Source organism: Telopea speciosissima, chromosome 10 (genome assembly GCF_018873765.1).
Source record: "Telopea speciosissima isolate NSW1024214 ecotype Mountain lineage chromosome 10, Tspe_v1, whole genome shotgun sequence".
NCBI lineage: Eukaryota > Viridiplantae > Streptophyta > Magnoliopsida > Proteales > Proteaceae > Telopea > Telopea speciosissima.
This window is the reverse complement of record NC_057925.1, coordinates 10,391,693-10,414,919: the sequence shown is the minus strand read 5'-3', so window position 1 is coordinate 10,414,919 and position 23,227 is coordinate 10,391,693. Positions and strand designations below refer to the sequence as shown.

General features: G+C 40.7%; 1 long non-coding RNA gene across 1 annotated transcript; it reads left to right on the top strand.

The window, feature by feature from the left end:
• The first annotated feature begins 5,968 nt into the window (after positions 1-5,968).
• LOC122643980 lies at positions 5,969-22,937 on the top strand. The gene is made up of 3 exons (XR_006330206.1): positions 5,969-5,979; positions 14,444-14,446; positions 22,789-22,937. It is a non-coding gene; the product is annotated as an uncharacterized LOC122643980 (long non-coding RNA).
• The last annotated feature ends 290 nt before the right edge of the window (positions 22,938-23,227 follow it).

The following is a 23,227-nucleotide window of genomic DNA, read 5'->3' as shown; positions in this document are numbered from 1 at the left end:
TCCGGTATCAGTGTTTGGACCTGTTCTATGTGCGTGTGTGTGTGGCAAATAAGCAGTTTACTTAAATAAAAATAATGGCCTTTCCCCTGTTTAGTTGTTTTGAAAGATGCAATGCAAGTGGGGGTTAGGCACTAGGACTGTAAGACCCCAGTGTACCACATAATTAATAATTATGAACAGGTTTGCTATGTACTGAGTATGAAGTTCAGGTTTGGTTATGTTTTTTTTTTTTTTTTTAAATTAATCGATATATCGAATTTACTGAGAAAGAAAAAGAATAATTACAACCAAAGGACAGCAGCCCTAGAGCATCTCAAAGGTATTCCTGAGAGAAGAAGGGCACCCCTACCGAAGTCACAAATGGTTGTTGGAATTTGGAACATCCAATCCAACCAAAAATAGGAGTGTGGCGCTAACTGATACCGGCATACTAGGAATGGGATTAGTCAATCCCCATATGATGGATAATCCCTTTATGTAACTGAATCCTTGATTCCGGGTCGAATGGGGCAGACGTGAGTGTAGCCGGGTGGGCTTTTATCTATCGGACCATCCCTGACAATAGTGTCGTGGTGTGACATCATTGGGTGGCTGTAGTTAGGTATATCAACATTAAGTCAAAAAATTTACCTCCATTAATGAAAGAAAGAAAAAAAAATAGGCGTGTTATATGAAAAATGCCAAAAAAAAAAGTAAAATAATAAAATTCTTTTTTTATTTGCCTTCTTGAAGAAGAAGATTTCAAGAAGAAAAAAAAAATACAAGACATAATTTTGTATTTCGAGTTCCCTTTGTTTTTTATTTTTCAAATCCACACTCAAATTTGCTTCTCCATCTTTATCCAACTCATTGTTCCTCCCATAAATTTTTTGTAAAAAAAAAGTGTATTCCAAAATCACTAGACAAGATTACACATGCCCGGACGAGTGGGCACCCCTTCTCAAGGGTATTCCTGAGAGAAGAACAAACACGTTTCTAACAGCACTCAGCTTGTAATTTCTTGTTATCCCTACAGACCTAGACTCTCTCTGGTGGTTTGGCACTGCTCGCTTGAAAGCATGCCCAATGCTTGGTCAGTAGATCAAGTACTCCTCATTGCATTGGTGCTTGATATGCACCTTCCACCCTTTCCATCCCCAACCCATGTACTCTCCCCCACATCAAAGGCTGACTCCCTTGGCTGCCTAGTAGCGGGTCCGACCTGAACTAAAAAACAAAAAAAATCTTCTTATACTTAAAGGTCGGTATTTGGTTTTGCAATATATAGAGAATGATCAAGGGTCTGCATGATAACACTTTTGTTTCTCTATTTCTCTTTTTTTTTTTTTGTTCTTGGGAACAAAAAAATAAGTGAAATTTGTTTCTTAAGACTGGTTCATTTTTTTGGTCCCGAAAATGAACCGGAACAAAAAAGTTGCTAAGAAATAGGGAAAAAAAATCCAATTTGTAGCTTCCCTGTCACAAAAAAAAAAAGGAAGAAATAAGGGGGGAGAGTTTCTCTTTAATGAGCACATGCTTAATTTGATGGGCTAAGCTTTTCATGTTTAAAATAAAACAACACCTCCAATTCAACTTCAACCACCACCTCTACCTCTACCACTGTCATTGCCACTAGCACCCCACCGCCATCACCTCCACCTCCTCCACCACTACCGCCACCTCCACCTCCCCCACCTCCATTACCACCTCCACCCCCACCCCCACTGCCACCGCCACCTCCACCTCCACCACTGTCGCCATGACACCACCACCACCAATTCCGCCACCACCTCCACCACCACCTCTACCTCCACCAATATTTTGGGTATTCAATGATTTTTTTGAAATTTTATAAAGTTCTAGAAACAGAAATGATTGTGCATAATAAACGCGTTTTTGTTTCTTTTCAGACCAAAAAATAGAAATTATTATGCGTTATCAAACGCGTTTTTTTGTCTAAAAATTTAACCCAGTAACAGAAATACAAAAAGTCATTTCTGGAATAGAAACATGGCCCAGAAACAAAAGTTTTATCATGCAGGCCCCAACTAACCACACATTTGTATCTAATGCTTCTTTTTAATGTGTATAAATTTGATTGATTGATTAAAAAAAATCCTTGTATAATATAAGGCTTTTTTTCCTCTTAACTGTTCATGTTGAACACACAGTGTAGATGACAGTGTCTCTGTCTTGGTTGTCATTGTTGTCAACACAGTGCATGTGTGTTGTTTTTGTCAACACAGTGCATCTTGTTTCAGTACAGTGATAATGACAATCCATGGCAGTTACAAAGGTCAGTATAGTAAAAGCAACACTCTAGATGGGTTGTCAGACTTTTGGCAGTGTAGGCAATGACTAGACAGTCTTCCTAGCATCCCTAGTAATTATTAATGTGTTTACAATGGCAGTAACATCATTACACAGGTTTGGCAGTGTACACAAAGGTCCCACAGTGATTGGTAGTCATCTAGGTGCAATTCTATCATTTACCGGCGTAGAGAGTATTGCAGGGGCATTTCTAAAATTTTATAGAGTACAAATGGCCTAAATAGGTGATAGTCAGCATCCAGGGGTATTTTGGTGATTATGTCAGTCACAAAAATAAGTGGAGTATTGATATAGCTCACATGGGTATTTTGGACATTTGGCAATGATGCTGGAACATCCGGGCTTATGTGGCAGCGTTGGACACTTTACCTCATTGTTTTGCAATGTTTGACACCCTTCGGATACCTTGGTTGCGGGTTCATCGCTATGTTTAGAGGGTCAAATAGAAGAACTGGACAGAACTTTCTAAATGAGAAATGTAAATACCATCTATAAAATGTACATATATTAACAAAAGAGTATAAGTATGGATGACAGAATCTGGTTTTTTTTTTCTAATTGATTACAGAAGTCTTCTTGACTAAAGGAGGCCAAGATAACCTCCTCTGGCTCATGCTATCAATCTGATGAGGGTCACCTCCCTCACTAGTCTCATCTTTTCTTTTTTTTTTGATAGGTAAAATCAGTTTATTCCAAAAAAAAAAAAACAAAACAAAAACAAAAACAATTACAACCTAAAAAGGCACCCTAAGAGAGATTCAAATATCAGAACCCCAGGAAGGCCCCAACCCAAAGAAAACAAGAGGAATTTACCCATAGGCCACTCCTCAAGCCTAGACCAATAACAAAAACTGGACCAAAATTACAAACAAAAGGACAAAATCATCTCACCACCCAAAATGAATGGATCCCCCACTTCTCGACAAGGAATAAATTCCTTGGAGATTTCTTCCCTTTCGGGATGACAGTTTTACACCGATCTTCAACATCTGCACGGATATCAAATATGAGGGAGGGCATCGGCCTTGTCCTATTCCGGAATATACAGAAGTTCCTCTCTTTCCAAATATGAATAATAGTTTAACAAAAAGCCAGCTTGGCAATGCACCCAATAGAATCCCCATCAAATTTCTTCGCAATCCATTGAGCTTCCAAGATGATGTTGCTCCCAGGTCTCCCAGATGGAGCGCAAAGCCGCTTTATGCTCCCCCAAATTTTTTTAGCAAACGAGCACTCAAAGAATAGGTGGTCCCTACTCTCCATACCTGCCCAACAAAAGCAACAAAAAGGGGAGACCAATACATTCCTCTTCCTAAGCTGATCTTTAGTAGGAAGACCATCGACCAAGCCCCTCCAAGTTGTTGCTGAATGTCTAGGAATACAGTTGCTGAACCATACAGTAGATGCCCATGTCACTTTAGCTGACGGACACCTCACAATGTCCCAGACTGATCTAGTAGAGAAGGTACCAGATGAGGAACCTTTTCAAATGATGGCATCCTTAGCATTAACATTTCTGCGCTGAATATTACCCAGTTGCCCCCATACCTCAATTAGAGCTTCAGAATTGGGTGGATCATGGTTCCATCTGCCCTCAAATAGAATGGATTGAACTTTAGCTAATCTATTAGATCCTGCATCATACCTTATTCTGTCCCCAAATATGTTGATCAATATCCCTGCAAGGTGCCAAGGATCAAGTCAAACATAGGTAGAGGACCCATCTCCAATAATGTGTTGAATGAACAGCTCTACACGAGATCTGTACTTAAGCATCTTCCTCCAAACCCATGAGCAATTTTGAATCAGCTACACTGTCCAAATAGAATCTATTTTCAAGTACCTATGTTGGACCCATTTGACCCATAAAGAATCTCTATTAGATGCCACCCACCAGACTTGCTTAAGAATCCCAGTTACATTCATGTCTTTGATTCGTCGAATACCCAACCCACCTTTTCCTTGGGGCTTACAAATGGTATCCCAAGCAATGTAGTGAATTCTCCTTTCCAACTTAGGCCCAGACCACAAAAAGTTTGAAAACATGGATTCTAGCTTCCTGATAACATGGCTAGGTAATCCAAATAAACCAGACCAATAAATCTCACCTCCTTGAAGTCCAGATACAATAAGCAGAAGGTGGCAGCAAAGGATAGAAATCTGGATTTCCAACCTTCCAGATGGCTAGTCTCATCTTCTTCCTCTTGCCTCGTGTGGTTTCTGATAACCATCCCATCCAAGCTTGGTTCCTCTCTCCAAGGAGGTGGAGTGACACAATCAGAATCTCCTACCACCCCTTGAGAAGAACGCCTGGGAGGTGTGGTGGGCAATGAAGAACCAACACGCAATTGTTTAAGTGTGGCAAACGTTTCTCTCATTGCAGACATAGCTTCAAAGAACCAGGTGCATGATGCCAACGCAACTGGAATTGGTCGGAGCATTTCCTACATCAACCAAACCAATACATAAAGAGTGAAAATGTGAGGCCAGTTTGTCACAAAAGCTTAGTTTCAAGTGTGTCAACTGCTTTAGGAAAGGAGTCTCATATACCTGTGTAGACTTTCTACAGGTACAACAAGAATAAGAAATGAACAAATCAACACAGAAACCCAAAATTTTCAAACAGAAATAACAATTGAAACTATGGATTTAGAATTTGAGATTGGGGCTTGGATTGTTCCCAGGAACGATCCAAGCCTACTCTGGATTGCCCAACGAAAGAAAAAGCTTAAAAATCCCAAAAATACAAAAAATCTGCAAAAGAAAATGGGGAAAAGGGTTTGATGAAGGAGAAAAAAAACAATTGGAATTTTGCATATATACGCATTTTTCCCCAAATTTTCCAATTCCGATATACCCATTTCTAATATAAATACAGAACAAACTCTAAATTTTCACTGAACATAGATCCATTTCTTATTTTTTTGGCTAAAGATCACAAGAATATATTAAAGAGAAAAAAAGAATACAAGAAATTAATGTCCAAGCATACCCAGACAGATACAGAAACACCACGCTAAGGCCAAAAGCCAACAGCCAAAAGAAACCCAAACAACCTAAGGCCAAGCAGCTGAGAGAAACAAAAAAAAACCCACTAGTAGAATCTGAATCGAGGCCTACCCTTAGCATCATCAGATAAAAGGCTCCAGGCCGAGGAAGGGAATTCAGAGACCCACGGAGAAGACACACAACTGTTCGCCGCTAGCTTAGCTAGAAAATCTACAATAGGATTTGCTTCACGGAAGTACGAAGCTACTCATTTGATGCAAGAATGATGCAAAAGAAAATGGAGAAAGGGGATTTTCTCCCCTTAAAACCCTAATCTGTAGCCTTCTCCAAAATTCATATTGCTTCTTGCTTAGATCTCCTAAATCTTGAACCTTTTCAGATTTTGAACTCAATATTCTCGTAGACAAGCTCAGGACAACTCCAATAGTGGAGTTCGAGAGGATATGCAGCGAAAATGAGGGGAAAAGTCGAAAACCATGAACCTTGGTTGTGTTTTCTGTGTTTTTAGTTGTAGGCCAATACAGGCCATCGTGGATCACCCTCCCAATCCAACCGATCCATGGTGATCCAACTGATCCAAGTTTTACATTCCTGTTCACCCCTTTTTTTCTCGTATCGCCAAATACCAATCCCAAGACGGATTGGCTGATCCAATCAGGAGTTTGAACACACTCTTGATAACGTCAAACTATATCATACTACCAAGAATTTAACCCAACAAAAGTGTGTTCACAATGGTTAAGTACTGGTGAAGGTATTTCTTGGTATCTTGGTGTAGAGGTGGATCATTTAAGACTTAGGCTCTGTTCGGTTTATTTAGATCCTTATCAATGTTCTTGTGTTAAAAAAGTTTCAACTTTCAACCCAGAAAGCAGCTTGAGGGACTGAGACCCCAATACTTTAGCTCTTCAGCACTAAGGAATAAAGTGATCCCAAAGTGCTTTTTATTTTGTAGGGGGTAAACTATTCCAAAGTGCTTGTTGATCTTAATGTTATATTAACCTTTAGGACAGCATTTTATGCGTAAGGAAATATCTGATCACCTCGGTATTATGTGATTGATGCCAAAAACAAAAAAAAAGGGAGAATTCTATTTTAGAATCACATGCTATAATCTTCAAAAGATTTACCCAATACCCATATCAGTAAAAAAGTTAAAAAAGAACCTAAAATACCTCCAACATTGTTCTTTCTCTTCTTCCACGAATGACACAGCCACAACCACTCCCTCCTCCCTCCCCAGTAACCCTGCACCACCACGCCACCCACCCCATCCTCTCCTCATACTCCCTCCTCCCTACCCCCCCCACCCCTGCAAACAATCGCCACCCTTTCCCAGATCTCATTGTCTACGCTTGGTTTACCTTTCCCAGATTTGAGGTTTGATTGTTACCTAGCTGATCCATAGGGGTGATGCTTTCCTGTGAGTCTAAGCCTTTCCATTCGCCTTTTGAATTCTCCCCTTCCCACCCTCTAATTCCCGTTCGAGTCCCAGGAGAAGACTCGAGGAGTTAATTGATGTTTCTGTTAAGTGAATAAAGTCAACAATGTTTAGACGAAATTGGCTTTTTTTTATTGTATTGTCTATATCAATAAATAGCAATTACAAGACAGAAAGATAAGATTACAAAGATACAGAGGATAAGATTATAGGTCAAAGAATCTCCTAATCTCCTATGAATATGCACAAGATAAAATCATCCTATAATAATGCACAAGATAAAATCTACATCCTAATTTGGAGCAGCCGAGTATGGTAAGTATGATAAGACTCCCCCTCAAGCTGGAGCGTGGAGGTTACAAACGCCCAGCTTGGAACGTAGAAGATGAAACTGCTCACGACCAAGGGATTTGGTGAATAAATCAGCAATCTGTTCTGAACTTGCGACCTTGGATGGTTGCAACAAGCCTTGTTGGATCTTCTCACAAACAACATGGCAATCAATTTCGATGTGTTTAGTTTGTTCGTGGACGACCGGGTTGGATGCAATGTGGAGAGCAGCCTGGTTATCACAATATAGTGGCACCGGTTTAATAGGAGCAAGACTGAGGTCAAGTAAGAGAAATGTGATCCACATAAGCTCACAAGTCGCAACAGCCATAGCCCAATATTCAGCCTCGGCAGAGGATCGGGACACCGTGGTTTGTTTCTTGGTTTTCCACGAGATTGGACAAGAGCCAAGGAATATGCAGTAACCCATCATAGATCGGCAAGTCATGGGGCAAGTGGCCCAATCTGAGTCACAATAGCCTGTCAAATCCAGTGAACTAGACTTGGAGAAAAAAATGCCTTGTCCAGGAGTGGCCTTGAGATGGTGTAACAGACGATGAGCTGCATCCAAATGAGGTTGACGGGGCTGATGCATGAATTGGCTAAGTATATGAACCGTATGGACAATATCAGGGAGTGTGACGGTGAGATAGATCAGACGCCCAACTAGCCGGCAGTAGATGGAAGGATCAGGCAATAGATCACCATTGGAGTCAGTTAAACGAAGATTCTATTCCATTGGTGTATCAGCGGGACGAGACCCCGTCACCCCACAATCAGCCAATATGTCGAGGACATACTTACATTGGGACAAATATATTCCAGCAAAGGAGCGTGCAACTTCAATGCCCAAAAAATATTTCAAAGGGCCGAGATCCTTGATATGGAACTGCTGACCAAGAAAAGCCTTCACATCCGCAATTAGGGACGCATCAGAGCCGGTTATCACAATGTCGTCAACATAGGGGATGATGGAGACAAAGGCATTATTGCGCCACAAAATGAATAATGAATGATCGGCCTGTGACTGAGAGAAACCATAGGCTAGAAGAGCACTGGATAATTTGGAAAACCATTGGTGAGATGCCTATTTGAGACCATAAAGTGATTTCTGTAGCTTACAAACTAGGTTCTCCCCCTTATGACGATATCCAGGTGGTGGCATCATGTATACATCCTCGTGTAGGTCACCATGAAGGAATGCATTATGTACATCCATCTGATGTAAGAACCATCCTTTAACAGCCGCCACTACAAGGAGGGTGTGCATAGTTACTAATTTGGCCACTGGTGCAAATGTGTCATGGTAGTCAAGGCCCTCAATCTGGGTATAGCCCATGGCGACCAGATGGGCTTTGTAGCGTTCAATTGAACCATCTGAATGTCGCTTGATCTTAAAAACCCATTTTGAACCAATTACTTTCTTTTCGGCCGGTAAAGGAACCAGAGACCAAGTCTGATTATCAGAGAGGGCCTTTATTTCAGCTTGCATCGCATCCTGCCATTGAGGCAACTTCATAGCCTCAGCAAAGGTTGTAGGTTCTGTGATATTAGACAAGGAGGAGAGAAAAGCAACATAGTTTGACGAAAAAATGAGTATACTGTAAAAAATTGTGTAAGGGATGAGAAGTACCTGGTAGCACAATCAAAGAAGACGATTATGGTCGGGTAAGATAACATTGGTAATCACGAAGGCGGGTAGGAGGCACACAAGTGCGCTGAGGACGGCCAGATGGAGGGGTCGGTGGTGGGTCAACTGGTGGAAGGTCAACTGGTGGGGAACCCGATGAGACCAGTGGTGTGGTATCTTTGGGTTCAGGGAGGGGAAGAGGTAACACGGCGGAGGGGGGGTGGTGTGATTGTGAAAGGGAAAAATTGACTCATGGAAAACTACATCACGTGAAACAAAGACTTTTGCAGTCGCGAGGTCATAAATGCGATACCCTTTTTGTCCAAATGGATAACCCAAAAAAATACCTGGGACAGCTCTTTGGTCAAATTTGTGTTGAATGGAGCTATTACGGGCAAAGCAAAGGCACCCGAAAATGCGCAAGTGAGAGAGAGAGGGTTTGTGACCAAAGAGAATTTCATACGGGGTTTTTCCTTTAAGGACAGGTGTGGGAAGCTGATTGATAAGGTAAGCGGCAGTGAGGACACAATCACCCCAAAGAGTGCGGGGTAAGTGAGCCTGGAAACGCAGGGCGCAGGCAATGTTGAGGAGGTGTCAATGCTTGTGTTCCACCACCCAATTTTGTTGTGGGGTGGAAACGCAGCTCGATTGGTGTATAACCCCTAGGTTGCTCAAAAATGTGATGGTGGGGACATTAAAAAATTGAGAACCATTGTCAGTACGAAGGATTTTAATTTTTGCCCCAAATTGGGTGTTAACCATTGCAAAAATGGATGTAATTAGGGTATTAACCTCGGATTTGGATTGCATGAGATATAACCAAGTTCCACGGGGATAGTCATCCATGATTGTTAAAAAAAAACGAGCTCCAGATAACATGGGGTTACGATAGGGACCCCAAACATCAAGATGTAGCATTTCAAAAGAAGCAGTGGTAGAAATGGAACTACTTGAAAAAGGCAGTCTGGTTTGTTTCGCCAAAGGGCAAATATGACATAAACATTGTTTATTAAAAAAAACATCAGAGTCCAAATTCTTTAAAGAAGATGTTAGGGATAAACCAGGGTGACCTAGGCGGCAATGCCAAAGGTCAAAACTAGAATCAGTGGCAGCAGCAAGTGAATGAGAGTGGCGGCCCAAAAAGTAGAGATCACCAAGCCGTCTACCCGTCGCAAAAGTCTTCTTCGAGCATGGGTCCTACAAGGTACAAAGATCATGAGAAAATATAATGTGACAATGAGTAGCAAGTGTGAGTTTGGGAATAGATAAAAGGTTGAAACGAAAAGATGGAACATAAAGGACATTTTCAAGGGTAAGAGGAGAAAGAAATACAGAACCAATATGAGTGACTGGGGATTGGGTACCATCGGGTAGGGTAATGGGAACAGGGTTAGAGTGAGGCATAATAGCAGAAAAAGATGATAAATCTGAAGTGATATGATCTGTCGCCCCTGAGTCTAATATCCATGGAGCAGTACCCAAAGAACTATGAAAGCAAAAATTACCTGCGAGATTTGCTAGAGGGTGAGTGTTACCGGCAAGGAGCAAAGATAAAAGCTGCTGAATCTGGGCCGGGGAGAGCGTGGGAGCCGATGAGGACGTAGGCGAATTAGAAATGGCAGTGGCAGTGGCAGTGGCAGCGGCAGCAAGAGGAGAGCCTTGGGCATGGGGCTGTCCACGCGAACCAATGTGTTTCGAAGCAGGGTTGCGAGGAGTCCAGCCTTCGAGGTAACCATGCTTCTTGAAACACTTGGATTCAGAATGACCGTCTAGGTTGCAATGGGTGCAATGATAATGGGATTTGGCTCGTGGAGCCGTGGACAAAGATGCTATCTTCGAACCAGCAGCCATTGCAGCATGATCCATGGTAGGTGGTGCAACGGAATGAATAGAGCGTTGACGCTCCTCTTGTAACAGTAATGAATAAGCCTTGGGAACAGAAGGCAAAGGATCCATTAAAAGAATTTGGCTACGAACAGCCGCATAAGAATCATGCAACCTTGTAAAAAATCCATAAGGTAATCAGAATCTGAAATGGTATTGGGAGCAGCAATCGAACCACAGGTACAGGTTGGTAAAGTACGATAAGAAGATAACTCATCGTGATAGCCTTTCAGTGTTGTGTAATAGGCGGATATGGAGTCCAGACCTTAGCTGTGAGTGGATATGGCCCGTCGAATCTCAAAGATGCAAGGGGCGTTCTTCTGAGAGAACCGAATGTGTAAATCAAGCCAGGCATCCCTGGCCGAATCAAACCATAAGATACTGTGGGCGATCGATGGGATGGTGGAGTGCACGATCCATGAGCGCACCATGCTGTTGCATCGAATCCAGTGGGGAAGATCATCGGATGTCGCAGCAAGCCTGGGCAGAGTGCCATCAATGAAGGATAATTTGTTCTTGGCTTCAAGAGCCATGGTCATAGCCCGATGCCAGGTAGGGAAATTGTTACCACCAAGAGCCGGAGTAACAAGGGAGGTATTTGGATGATTAGAGGAATGCAAGTGGTAAGGAGAAGTGATTGGTAATGGAGAAGGAATAGTAGCAGCAGCGGTTGGTTCTCCCATGGTGGAGCAGACATGGGAAGATGGATCAACCTAATACTGATACCATGTTCAGTGAATAAAGTCAATAATGTTTGGCCGAAATTGGCTTTTTTTTATTGTATTGTCTATATCAATATATAACAATTACAAGCGAGAAAGATAAGATTACAAAGATACAGAGGATAAGATTACAGGTCAAAGAATCTCCTAATCTCCTATGAATATGCACAAGATAAAATCTACATCCTAATTTGGAGCAGCCGAGTATGGTAAGTATGATAAGAGTTTCTCCCGTCTTATAAAAAACTTCCATTTTCTATTGTTATAAGCCGTTTTTCATTCACATCTTCTTTTGTGGATGATTTATTAATGTAAGGGGAAAAAAAAAAAACAAAGGAAAAGAAAGAAAATTTATTTCATGAATTATTTCACTCGTTTTTTACCCCCAAAAAAATTTTATTTTACTTGTTTCACTTCTTATTTGTGCAGATAAACTTTCTCTGTCAATCCATGTTAATATAATATTGCAGAGAGCCATTGAAAATGCTTCTTCCCCTTCTACACTGTTGAGTCCGGAGTTGCTCTCCTTGCTAGTTCACACTAACTTGAATTTCTCGGAGCAGAAAGAAGTGTAACTTTTAGTAGTGATTGACCCACTCTTAAACAGGCGAAGGGCCCTACTTAATAAAATCACTTATACCTGAGGAATTACTGTGAGCTCTTAAGTTTTTCAATAGTATCAGCTAGCATTTTTAACACTGGGAGAATGGAGAAGAGTAGTGAAAAGACCCCAACAGAATTCCATGTTAAACAACCAACTCAATCAATTTTGTCTTTTTCTGTAACAAAAGTAGAAGGTTTCAGTCCGGATCGTGGTAATAAATATTATGGTGGGTTTGCAGGGGAGGGACGGGCTAGGGGCAGGGGAGCATGGTGGAGCGGGTTTGCAGGGAAGGGAGGGGGGTAAGGGGGAGAGAGCGGGAAAGGGAGGGGGAGGGGGTGGGTGGTGGTAGTGCTGGAGGTGGTAGTGTCGAGGCGGGATTGCAGTGAGGAGGGTGGGGCGGGGTTGCATGGGAGGGAGGAGGGAGGAGGGAGGAGGGAGGAGGGAGTGGTTGCCGAGGCATCGTCCATGGAAGGAGAAGAAGAAAGTAGAAAGAAGAAAAATAGAGTAAATGATGTTGGGAATTTGGTAAATCTTTTGAACAACGTAACTTGTTATTGTAAAATATAATTTATACTTGCTAGTTCTGTAAATCTTTTTTCTATATAGTAGATCTAGACAATGCTCCCAAAAAAAATCACCTAAATGGACTTATTTTATTAGAAATAAGCTTTGGGTTAGGTTATGTATGTGTTGGGCCTTTGATCCAATGGGTTTTCTTTGTGATGGGCCTATAATATGGGTGGAGGCTAGGCATACGAGATTAGTTAAGTTAGTGTCATTATTTCTTTATTTTAATTGTTATTACGTGTTTCAGTTAGGCTGGATTAGGATTTTATAAGTCCAGTCCTGTTTTGGGTAATATTCCTTCATTATTTTAGTTTCTTAGTCAATTGTTACCTTATTAGTTAAAGATTGGGTTAGGCCTTCCCCTATTGTGTGTTTGAGTTTGTTTTTGAGTCTCCTATATAAGTTTATAAGAAGGTCCAGCCTTGTACACGAATTTGATTAATTAGATTTTGGCTCGAGCCTTTTCTTTATTCTGTGAGATTCAGATTTGTGAGATGCAGTATTATGTGATGGGATACCTTTAATAGCTGATGGGACTCTAGTCGAGGCTAGTTGGGATGCTAGTCATATCTTCTTCTTCTTCTTCATTTTTCTTCTCCATAAATATTCAATGTTATCTTTGTATAATATTCTATTATCACATGTGATAATAAGTGTAAAGATTTGTAGAGATCACCCAACCGATTGGGGTGCCCATGTATTATTTAAGTCTCATGCAATACTAGGTAATCTAAGGAATTTCAACCCAATCATGTGTGTCCTAACAACGAGCAACATAAAACAACACCATTCCAATGATTTTGACATTCTCAATAGGGTTTGATTTGAATAGCAATATTCTGTAAAAAAAAAAGGAACATAAAACAGGAAAATGAGTGAGAAACAGGGAAGTACCTCCATTGCCCTTCGTTCTCGCAGCTCTTACAGAGACCAGCCATGACCTTCTTCGGGTCCAAAACAGAGAAGCATTTGAAAGTGTGGTCTTTATCTATCGTATCATACAGGAACTGGTCGGAGGAGAGGAGCTTCACCCATTCCCTTGACAGCTGCTGGGACGAGTTGTCGGAAGAGAGACGATTCTTCGGACCCCCTTGCAAAATGACTAATAGGGGTATATTAGTCATTTTAAGACATGAATAACCAATACAGTACCACTTAACGGGAATGATATAACAGAATGGGGCTGACTGTAATAACTAACCAAAACTCAAGGGATGTGGCTGTATAATTTAAACACATAGGGGTTGCTCTGTATTTAGTACAAACCTCAGGGGGTGGCAATGTAATTTTCCCAAATTAAAAAAATACAGTAACGTGGAAAGACCACAACATTTAGAGGTGGTATAGAAAGACTGCTATCAAACTGCAATAATATTCTGTCGTTGTGATTTAAAGAGTTTTATGATAAAAATTATAATAACGGGGTATGAGAAAAAAAACATCTAGGGGCAGTTTTTATGTACTACCACTCAATATATATATTAAAGAGGGATCAAATTAAATGATACGGATATGTCTTGTTTTTGTTGGTGTATCGGTTTCAGTTCAGCTAGTATTTGTTTCATTCTTTTTTCTTTAATATAAATGATCTTTTAGTAAAAAAGAAAAAACGGTAAAATTAAACCGCTGCTGAATATTTATATTTAACAATTGTAGTATTTTACTCCTGCTAAATATCAAAATGGAAATTCAGCAAAGCAAAAAAAATAAATACTGTAAATTCCAAAAAGCCCGCTCCCTTTTCCCCTAGCCTCTCCATGCAACGTTATTTGTTCTCCTACTTCTCCTTATCACCATCATCTGCTTCCTGGGAAAGAGCTTGCAGCTATGTGTTCTTTTCCTTATCTATTTGTCCATTTTCTCTTTAGATTTTCTGGATTTATTTTCCGTTTTTATTGCAAAAAAAAGGGGAGCAGAGGTGAGAAGGGGTGTGGGGGTGAATTCAGATCGTCTACGGCCTGCCTGCCCGTAGCAGCCATAGCAGCGCCCTAATGAGGCACGGTCATTGCACCGCGCCTCATTAGGGCGCTGCTATGGGTGCTACGAGCAGCAGGCCGTAGACGATCCTGATCCGGTGGGGCAGGGGCACAGGTTGGGTTGAACAGTACTAGGTCGCATATCATAGCAACGACGACTAGGGAGGGGCATGGAGTAGGGGAAAGAATGGGTTGGGTTAATTGAGGGTCTTGGTGCAAAAGAAAGAAAGGGAGCCAGCATGGGTGGGTGGGTGGGAGGGGTGGGGGCAAGGAAATTAGTGGCAATGGGGCCTCTATTGATGGGGTAGCGGAAGGGGGGTACAGGACCAGTGTTGGTGGCAGAGATGGGAGAGGGGCGGGTTTCAGCTGGATTGGGAGAGGTGTGGGTGGTATTGAACCTTCAAGGGGTGGGAATCTTTATCCTGTCAGGTTCCTTGCATGCCCGGTACAGTTCGTACGGTTCCTCTCATAGGGGGCGAAAATGACCATCTTATCCCTTGCCCGAACACATTGCCCGGGTGGGGTCCACCCCTCTCTTATTAGAGGAACTAGAGAACTATACCGGATAGGGAACCTGAGAGGATAATTTTCTGGTGGGAAGATGGGAGAGAGGGTGAACATGAACTGTCCACATGTGAGAGCGGGAAGGACGGTTTTTTTTTAATTGAAAATATTTAAATAAAAATGCTATTCATCAATGGTATATCTAAATTGCCACTAAAGGAAGTATTTATTAATAAAAATAAAATTATCGTAATAATAAAAGCACTTTCATTTAGCAGCGGTAAATACTTATCGCCGCAAATTGTAGTAAGTTTGGAATATTGAACTGATAACAAAGGTTATTCAACAGCTGTAATTATTGTTGCTAATAGTTTGTAAATAGAAGCGGTTAAACGTTTTCGCTGCTTAATACGACTATGACGGTCAAATTCAGAAAATTGTCCTGCATTAAACAGCTATAACACATTTTGTGGTGGATTTCCGACGGTAAAGAAAATAGTCGTCAATTAAATGGAAAAGGTTTTTTGCTATTCAACGCCTCAATGGTGATAATTACCACCCTTTTGTAGAATTGATTTTGTAGTGCCATTTGATATGATTTCGGTGACCCAATCACTATCCACTCACATATTTACAAGAAAATGATTGTATATTAAGAGAATCTCTTAGGTACAAAGGCAACTACGTGTGGCAATGGGTCATATCAGGACATCTTCGTGTTGTGTTGGAATCCGGCCCTTCATCCCGAATGAACATGATATGATAAACAAGTCATGTTTGTGTCAACAAACAACAATATTTTTTTTTTGGCTAGAAGTCAACAATGTGTATATTAACTAATAAATAGATACAAAATACAAAAACTGGAGAGATCTCCAATATAAATATCAGGGCACCACCAAAGCCTCTTAACTATGGCTTTAAACGAACAAAACCAATCCTAACATTAGGAACCTAAGGGTCCATCTGGTGCTCTTTATGAGAACCGAAACCTGCTCCTTTCAAGAATATCCATCTCTATCTCCAATCTTGCATAGTTTGGGGCTTCTTCCCATCGTTGGGAGACATTAGTAGAGGCACACCTTTTTGCTAGAATATCAGCAACAGCATTTGCTTCTCTGTAACTATGTGTTATTGTCCACCTTATATCCTTTAGGTATCCAGCAACCTCCAGCCAAGATTGTTTGAACAACCATGGTATTTTACTGCTTCTTATGGATGTAACCACCGCTTGTGCATCACTCTCAATCCACAGCCTCTGAATGCCTTTCTCCTTGGCCATTTTAACTCCAAGAAAGAAAGCTGAAAATTCGGCAATAAAATTTGTAGACAACCGTAGGAACTGAGCAAAGCTTCCCTTTGGTTCTCCTTGGCAGTTTCGTAGGATCCCTGCTGCACTTGAATTACCCGGATTCCCTATAGAGCAACCATCAATGTTTAACTTCATCCAATGTTCATCAGGCTTTCTCCACTGTACTTCCCTGATCATTCTAGCCTGCGCATTTGGTAGAGAAGCACCTATATGACGAGCTTGAACCAGATCCTGCATAGACTTTATAGAGATCTTCATTAGTGTAGAGGCAACTCTAAGATCTAAAATCACCCGCCGTAAGAGTGTGGCTGATCTATTGCAGCTCCCTTCAAACCGCCTCTTATTTCTTTCATTCCATTTATGATAAGGAACCAAGATGAAACCTGCAAGCCATACCTTGGGTAGAGCGCTAGAACCAGCTTTCTCCTTCCACCAAACGATCAACTCATGCATGGATTCCTTCGTTGGCCATGTTCTTTGAAACCAACATAGGAACCCCTGCCACAGTTTCAAGGAAAAAGAACACTCAAGGAAGATGTGTTTTTGAGACTCAGTTGCTTTCAAACATAAATTGCAGCGTGAGGCTAAAGGGACGCCCTTGTGAACAATCGTTTCATCAGTTGGCAGCTTTTGCTGCATCAGCTGCCAACCAAGCATTGAATGTCGGGGTTGTAGGTAAGAAGCCCATACCACTTCATGCCAGGCAATCCAGTTTTCAGATCTTCTAAGACCTTCCCACGCTGATTTGACAATGAAATCCCCTTGCTTTGTTAAGGTCCAGACTCTTGTGCCCTCCGCCAAGACTGTAGGAAGCGGAATGGAAGAGGCTAGGTTTATGATCTGTTGCAACACCGGGGAGTCTACCACTGGGAAATTCCACTTTGAATTTGAGATGAAACTAGCCAGTGGTGAGTGAAAGGTTTTTAACCAATTCTCCCACCCCTGTAGCCCAGGATGTTCTGCAATTATTTCCCCATTAAGCCATCGATCATGCCAAAAATCTATAACCGATCCATCCCCCACCACCCAAGCTTCATGATTCGAAACAAAGTCCCACATCTTCCTAATCCCAAGCCAAATCGAAGAAGAAGAGTTGATCTGATGCTTTAATTTACCCTTAAAAGCAAATCTTGCTCGAAGGAAATTACTAATAAGGGACTGCTCAGCCTTAATGCCCCAACAGAGCTTACAAAGCAGAGCCTTATTAACCTCCCTTAATTTCCTGATTCCCAGGCCACCACCTTCTTCATAAGGCTTGCATACCCACTCCCATCTCACTGTAATTCCTTTAGAAACATCTAGGTCTCCGCACCAAATAAAATTCCTCATCCATCTTTCCATTAAAATAATTAAAGAAGTAGGCCACCAGTAGACTGAGAAGGTATGGATTGGCATGCTAGACAGCACGGACTTGACCAGTTGGACTCTCCCTGACATAGAAATAAGTTTTCCTTTCCATCCCGCCAATCTAGCCTTGAATTTATCCATCAACGTTGAGATAGCGTCCTTCTTGACCCTTCCTTTAAAAATGTCGATCCCTAGATATCTGGTAGGGAAACTGCTCTCTGAAAAACCAACAATGTCCTTAATCTTCCCCCTCCTAACAGCACTTACATTGCACAAGAACATTTTGCTCTTATGAATGTTTATACACTGCCCCGAGTACTCATGATATTCTTCCAAAAAATTCTTTAGGCTTCGAACAGAGCGGGTACCTGCTTTAACAAACAGGAAAACATCATCAGCAAATAGTAAGTGGGTGGGAACCACTAACCCTCGTGGACCTGGGAGCAGCGAAATTTTCCTTTCCTCCTTTAACTTTGTGAATCCCCTGCATAATGCTTCTTCCGCTATAATAAATAGCAGAGGTGCCAATGGATCTCCTTGCCTGAGCCCCCTCTCAACCCCAAAGAAACCCACCGGTCCTCCATTCAACAAAATTGAAAGCTTGGCCAAAGAAAGGAGCTGATGGATCATATTTACCCACGAGGCACAAAACCCAAACTTTCTCATAACATCAAACATAAATTCCCACTCCATTGTGTCATAAGCTTTTTGGATGTCTAGTTTGAGACCCATCCCTCCTCCGTAAGACTTTACATGCATCATATTTGTCAGCTCCAACACCGCACAAATATTGGAAAAAATCACCTTCCCCTTATGGAACGCCCCTTGCTCCTCAGAAATAAGCTGAGGCAGGAACCCCGATAATCTGGTGGCTAAAATTTTTGGGATCAACTTACACAGAAAATTCCCCAAGCAGATAGGACGAAACTTGTCCAAGGTAACAGCTTCATCCATTTTAGGGATTAAGGTGATGAAATTATTATTTACTCCCTTCGTGATAATTCCCTCACGGAAAAAACTCATAATAGCCCTACACACATCTCTCTCGATGATCTTCCAGCAATGTCTGAAAAAAGCCCCAAGGACTATATACTATAACCATATGATCTTAATTTTGGGTAAATAGTTTGGCTTAGATCACATTAAATTCATCTCATACAATCCGTTTTGGGTAAAATTGAATTAAAATATCCTTAAAAAATGACAAAAATAGTCTCTTTCGAGCCCAATGCACAAAAATAACTAATTTAAGAACTTTTTACAACAACCAGTCCTTTTTAAAGCTCTGGATACTTATTCTTTCTCACACTGAAAATTATTTGTCTTTAAGCAACACTCCGATGAATGTTCATCTAGGCAAATATTCCAACAATTAAATATTTAGAAACTTTTAATCTAGACCACTCTTTTTTAAGCTCTAGAATCTGATTCTTTCTTTTTTACTTATGAAGCCTCCATCCTATCAAAGTCTCTACATAAGTTTCTTTGCATGTTCTTTCATTTCCATCACAGCAAAGAGCAACAATAGGCAACAAGAAGCAACAAACACTACTCTCGACGTTCCTAGCTACTCTAATGGCAACTGCTGTTGTTTTCAAGGCAACATTATCCAAATGCTTCTCCAACAAGAGCTTCGTGCTAAGTGTCCATCGCCTTCAGCATTCCAAAAAACAATCAAGAAATGATGAACTCCAACAAATATTTCGTCACTTGGATGCTAATGGTAATGGGAAAATCGAAGGATCTGAACTCAGATCCTACCTTGCCTCCAAAACCCACCCGACCGGTTCGGCCCATCAACCCAAACCCTTTTTGTTTGGCTAATTCGGTGCTTCAAACTCCATTGCTCCTTTCTTCTCTGCGACGGTGAATAGGACTGGGGATTTTTGAGCGGTTGTGATGGTTCAGAGCTTCGGAGGAAGAAGACTGCGATTTGTTAAGGTTTCAGTTTAAATCGATTTTGAATCTAACCATTTTAGGTTTTATGTCTGAATTGCAGAACGACGATGGAACGAGGTCTTTGAGTTGCAGAGAGGGATTTGGGTTGCAAGTCGACAATGGATTTGAGTTGGAAAGGAGAGGAGAAGAAGAAAACGATGAGCAAGAAGTAAATAGGCTTTGGGAATGTGGGCTTCCTCAAACCACAATTCTTGTGAAGCGGCACATTAAATTTGCAAAACCCGTTACCAAAATTTGATATTTTGGAACTCAAATTTGCTGAGAATAGGAGGAGGAATCAAACTCATCAGCCATCTTTGACATTACACATAGAGATTTCCCTTCCCCCCCCCCCCCCCCTTTTTTTTTTGTCATTGTGATGTATTGGTGGGTTCCTCTGTTACAATGATATTGACCCTAAACCCTTGAACATATTTTGCAGATAACTTGGACTTGTATATTTTTAAGCTTGAGAGTTTCCTCATAGTGGTGTGTGGTTGCACCCTGTGAGACTGATTAATGAAAAGACAATGAATGTGATTCCCTACTCTCTCTCTCTCTCTCTCTCTCTCTCTCTAGTCTGTAACTCAGAAGAATTCATGAAATCCCCATCAAATAAAGCGGATGGGCTAAACATGGTTCATCATTGTTGATGATTGGAACACGTAATCGGTGTTTCTCATCACTGCGTTGGTGGTTGATGCTGACAAACTGGTGGTCGCTCTGTTAAACTGTTGGGCTGCAGCAAGTAGGGGGACGTTGGTGTTGCAGGAAAAAGAAGAAGAAGAAGTAGAGGAAGAAGGGGTACCTATGTTACAAATGTCAAAAGGTTAGGTATCCTAGGTGTTATTTATCCTTTTTTACTTAAATAACTACGAAGGTAAAATGGACATTTCAACTTTGGGTGCTAACTGTGCTTAACATCAGGGGAAGGTTAATATTTTGACCAAGTATGGCATGTCCGAGACATATTGCCCTAAAATTAAATATAAAATTATGTTTTATAAAAATAAATAATAATGGTGGATATTGAGCACCGGTCAGCGGTATAAAAAGCTGAAACTAAATGTCAACATATAGTTGTGATAATATTTTAATGCTACTATTTAAAGATTTTTATAACAAAAATTAGAAAATTACAATAACGAGTAAAGAGCATGTGTGCTAACATGGGCCACACTAATTGCCATGTTAATTCGGACTCAAAAACTATTGTTCAGTTTATCTCTACGAGATCCTGCCTATTATGGAAATGCTGGTATTGGTAACATGAAGTCATTCAATTGATCGATAGCCTGGAAGCGAAAGTGTATTTTTCCTATAGAAAGAGCAATTGCACGGCTGATTTTCTGGCTAATTGGGCCTGGGAATTAAAACTTAGTACTTTATTCCAGGCACATGGGAAGCTTCCTTCTGACCTCTCCCACATTATTAGAGAAGATAAGGCTGGTTTACCGGTCTTCCATTTCTAGTTGATGGTTTGGTTTTACCATTTTGGGCTTTTGGATTAGGTTGTTGTGGAGTTGCGAGAGCTATAATTTTGTATCTTTGGGTTGTGGTAAGGCGGGTCATATCCCCCCTTGTAACTTGTTTTTAATGAGATTTTCTAATAAGAATTTTAGGGGCTTCCCCGGGTTCCAGATAATATTTGGATTAAAAAAAAAAAAAACAATAACGAGTAAAGACCCCAACATTTATTAGAGGTGGTATAGAAAGACCTCTATTAAACTGCAGTAATATTCTAACGTTGTGATTTAAAGAATTTTATGTTAGTACCAAAAAAAAACAAAGATTTAAAGAGTATTATGATCAAAATTATAATAACGGGGTATGAGAACAAAACATCTAGGAGCAGTTAAAAACTTTGCTGCTACAGTTGGAGTAGGAACGCTCCTGCTATAAGGCTAGCAGTCAAGGAAATGGAATAATTCACTTCCCCTTTGGGTTCATAAATACCCTCCTAGGGTGGCCCAATCACTATCCATATCCACTCACATATGCATTCACATGAAAAAGATATTGGTATATTAAGAATCTCTCAGGTATCGGGGCAACTAGATGTCGCAATGGGTGATGTCAGGACATCTTTGTTTTGTGTTGGAATCCCTTCATCCCTAATGAATATGATATGATAAGCGAGTCATGTTTGTGTCAACAAACAACAATATCCTTACAAAATGACAAAAATAATCTTATGATCTTAATTTTGGGTAAATAGTTTGTCTTAGATCACATTAAATTCATCTCATACAAGCCGTTTTGGGTAAAATTGAATTAAAATATCCTTACAAAATGACAAAAATAGTCTCTTTTGAGCCCAATGGACAAAAATAAATAAATTGAAACACCAAGTTATAACTTCATCCGTGTTTCGGTATTATATAACATATACGCATAACTAATATTTAATTTTCTAGTTCTTTTATATTCCGAAGTTATAATGCCCAACAAGTACAACGCCACGTATTCTTAACCGTGTTGTGTCATGTATGTAGTTTGGCTATTCATATTTGAAATTGACGCCCAAGAGGCACCGAATCATATACTTCCTTTGTCCAATTTTGTTTGGTAGAGAAGAAGATTAGATTAGTTATTATTTTTGTTAATTTCCTCCCAAAGCTTGTTTATTTGTAAATTACAGATTTTAAATACTTGTATTTTTAGGTTCCACCCCATTGTAAGTCGATGTACAAACTAAACCTTGTATTTGTATCACTTTTGAATGTGGATGCAAGAATGTTCATCATCATTCAAATCTGGGACCCAACCCATGCAGTCACCTTTGGAAACTTTTTACAACAACCACTCCTTTTTAAAGCTCTTGATACTTATTCTTTCTCACACTGAAAATGATTTGTCTTTAAGCAACACTCCGATGAATGTATATCTATCTAGGCAAATATTCCAACAATTAAATATTTAGGAACTTTTAACCTAGACCACTCCTTTTTAAGCTCTAGAATCTGATTCTTTCTTTTTTACTTATGAAGCCTCCATCCTATCAAAGTCTCTATATAAGTTTCTTTGCATGTTTCCATCATAGCAAAGAGCAACAACAGGCAACAAGAAGCAACAAACACTACTCTCGACGTTCCTAGCTAGCTACTCTAATGGCAACTGCTGTTGTTTCCAAGGCAACATTATCCAAATGCTTTTCCAACAAGAGCTTCGTGCTAAGTGTCCATCGCCTTCAGCATTCCCAAAAACAATCAAGAAATGATGAACTCCAACAAATATTTCGTCACTTGGATACTAATGGTAATGGGAAAATCGAAGGATCTGAACTCAGATCCTACCTTGCCTCCAAAAAGGAGTTCATGTCACCTGAGGAGGCTCAAGCTGTGACCAATGAACTCGTTGCGGCAGGCGGCGACAGTTTGACACTCAGCTTTGATGATTTTGCAATGTTGATGGAGCGTGAAGGTGGGGATGATGATCTGAAAAGAGGCTTTCAGATGTTCGCTGGGAAGAGGTCTGGGTCCGTTACATCAGAGGATTTGCAGAGGATATTCAAAATGTCAAATGAAGAGTGCAAGAGCATCATAAAGGCATTCGACCTCAACGGCGATGGTGTGATTGATTTCCCTGAGTTCCAGCAGATGATGGCTTAATCCGGTATCAATGTTTGCACCTGTTCTATGTGTGTTTGGCAA